We start from the raw sequence: 3,624 nt of genomic DNA, 5'->3' as shown, positions 1-3,624 counted from the left end.
TAGTTCGGCGAAGAGATGGTGATACAAGTGGTATATGGATGGTAGAAAAAGGTTTTTGTAATCTGAAAATATAAAAACATCAAGGTAACTAATGATAAAAGTGAGCACAAACGGTATTGCAATGCGTTGAAACAAGGCCTAGGGTTCATACTTTCACTAGTGCAAGTTCTCTCAACAATAATAACATAATTGGATGATATAACTATCCCTCAACATGCAACAAAGAGTCACTCCAAAGTCACTAATAGCGGAGAACAAACGAACAGATTATGGTAGGGTAGGAAACCACCTCAAAGTTATCCTTTCTGATCGATCTATTCAAGAGTCCCTAGTAAAATAACATGAAGCTATTCTTTCCGTTCAATCTATCCTAGAGTTCATACTAGAATAACACCTTAAGACACAAATCAACCAAAACCCTAATGTCACCTAGATACTCCAATCTCACCTCAAGTATCCGTGGTTATGATTATACGATATGCATCACACAATCTCAGATTCATCTATTCGAACCAACACAAAGAACTTCAAAGAGTGCCCCAAAGATTCTACCAGAGAGTCAAGATGAAAACGTGTGCCAACCCCTATGCATAGGTTCATGGGCGGAACCCGCAAGTTGATCACCAAAACATACATCAAGTGGATCAATAGAATACCCCATTGTCACCACGGATATCCCACGCAAGACATACATCAAGTGTTCTCAAATCCTTAAAGACTCAATCTGATAAGATAACTTCAAAGGGAAAACTCAATCCATTACAAGAGAGTAGAGGGGGAGAAACATCATAAGATCCAACTATAATAGCAAAGCTCGTGATACATCAAGATCGTACCACCTCAAGAACACGAGATAGAGAGAGATCAAACACATAGCTACTGGTACATACCCTCGGCCCCGACGGAGAACTACTCCCTCCTCGTCATGGAGAGCACTGGAATGATGAAGATGGCCACCGGAGAAGGATTTCCCCTCCGGCAGGGTGCCGGAACGGGTCTAGATTGGTTTTCGGTGGCTACGGAGGCTTCTGGCGGCGGAACTCCCGATCTATTGTGCTCGTCGATGGTTTTAGGGTATATTGGTATATATAGGAGGAAGAAATACGTCAGGGGAGCCACGAGGGGCCCATGAGGGTGGAGGGCGCGCCCAGGGGGGGTGGGCGCGCCCCCTGCTTCGTGCCTTCCTTGTTGCTTCCCTTACGTACACCCCAAGTCTTCTGGATTGCTTCCGTTCCAAAAATAAGTTCCGTGAAGTTTCAGGTCAATTGGACTTCGTTTGATTTTCCTTTTCTGCGATACTCTAAAACAAGGAAAAACAGAAACTGGCACTGGGCTCTGGGTTAATAGGTTAGTCCCAAAAATAATATAAAAGTGCATAATAAAGCCCATAAACATCCAAAACAGATAATATAATAGCATGGAACAATCAAAAATTATTGATACGTTGGAGACGTACCAGCATCCCCAAACTTAATTCCTTCTCGTCCTCGAGTAGGTAAATGATAAAAACAGAATTTTTGATGTGGAATGCTACCTAACATATTTCTCTAAGTAAATCTCTTTATTGTGGCAATAATATTCAGATCCATAAGATTCAAGACAAAAGTTTAATATTGACATAAAAATAATAATACTTCAAGCATAGTAACAAAGCAATTATGTCTTCTCAAAATAACATGGCCAAACAAAGCTATCCCTACAAAATCATATAGTCTGGCTATGCTCCATATTTACCACACAAAATATTTAAAGCATGTACAACCCCGATGACAAGCCAAGCAATTTTTTCATACTTTTGATGTTCTCAAACTTTTTCAATCTTCATGCAATATATGAGCGTGAACCATGGATATAGCACTATAGGTGGAATAGAATGGTGGTTATGGAGAAGACAAAAAGGATAAGATAGTCTCACATCAACTAGGCGTATCAACGGGCTATGGAGATGCCCATTAATAGATATCAATGTGAGTGAGTAGGGATTGCCATGCAATGGATGCACTAGAGCTATAAATGTATAAAAAGCTCAACAAAAGAAACCAAGTGGGTGTGCATCCAACTTGCTTGCTCACGAAGACCTAGGGCACTTGAGGAGGCCCATTGTTGGAATATACAAGCCAAGTTCTATAATGAAAATTTCCCACTAGTATATGAAAGTGACAAAACAAGAGACTCTCTATCATGAAGATCGTGGTGCTACTTTGAAGCACAAGTGTGGAAAAAAGGATAGTAGCATTGTCCCTTTTTTATTTTTTATTTTTTTATTTGGCCTTTCTTTTCTTTTTTGGCCTTTTTTGGGGACAATGCTCTATTAATGATGATCATCACACTTCTATTTATTTACAACTCAATGATTACAACTCGATACTGGAACAAAGTATGACTCTATATGAATGCCTCCGGTGGTGTACCGGGATGTGCAATGATTCATAAGTGACACATATGAAAGATTTATGAACGGTGGCTTTGCCACAACTAAAATGTCAACTACATGATCATGCAAAGCAATATGACAATGATGGAGCGTGTCATAGTAAATGGAATGGTGGAAAGTTGCATGGCAATATATCTCGGAATGGATATGGAAATGCCATGATAGGTAGGTATGGTGGCTGTTTTGAGGAAGGTATATGGTGGGTTTATGATACCGGTGAAAGGTGCACGGTATTAGAGAGGCTAGCAATGGTGGAAGGGTGAGAGTGCGTATAATCCATGGACTCAACATTAGTCATAAAGAACTCACATACTTATTGCAAAAATCTATTAGTTATAGAAACCAAGTACTACGTGCATGCTCCTAGGGGGATAGATTGGTAGGAAAATACCATCGCTCGTCCCCGACCGCCACTCATAAGGAGGACAAACAATAAACAAATCATGCTCTGAATTCGTCACATAACGGTTCACCATACGTGCATGCTACGGGAATCACAAACTTCAACACAAGTATTTCTCAAATTCACAACTACTCAACTAGCATGACTTTAATATCACCATCAACATATCTCAAAACTATTATCAAGTATCAAACTTCTCATAGTATTCAATGCACTTTATATGATAGTTTTTATTATATCCCTCTTGGATGCCCATCATATTAGGACTAAATTCATAACCAAAGCACATTACCATGCTGTTCTAAAAGACTCTCAAAATAATATAAGTCAAGCATGAGAGATCAATTATTTCTATAAAATAAAACCACCGCCGTGCTCTAAAAGATATAAGTGAAGCACTAGAGCAAACGACAAACTACTCCGAAAGATATAAGTGAAGATCAATGAGTAGTTGAATAATTATGCAACTATGTGAAGACTCTCTAACATTTAAGAATTTCAGATCTTGGTATTTTATTCAAACAGCAAGAAAAACTAAATAAAATGAAATGATGCTCCAGGAAAAACACATATCATGTGGTAAATAAAAATATAGCTCCAAGTAAAGTTACCGATGAATGAAGATGAAAGAGGGGATGCCTACCGGGGCATCCCCAAGCTTAGGTTCTTGGTTGTCCTTTAATATTACCATAGGGTGCCTTGGGAATCCCCAAGCTTAGGATCTTGCCACTCCTTATTCCATAGTCCATCGAATCTTTACCCAAAACTTGAAAACTTCACAACACAA

This window comes from Triticum aestivum, chromosome 5A (assembly GCF_018294505.1).
Source record: "Triticum aestivum cultivar Chinese Spring chromosome 5A, IWGSC CS RefSeq v2.1, whole genome shotgun sequence".
In the NCBI taxonomy this organism is placed as follows: Eukaryota; Viridiplantae; Streptophyta; class Magnoliopsida; order Poales; family Poaceae; genus Triticum; species Triticum aestivum.
This window is presented reverse-complemented; position numbering follows the sequence as displayed.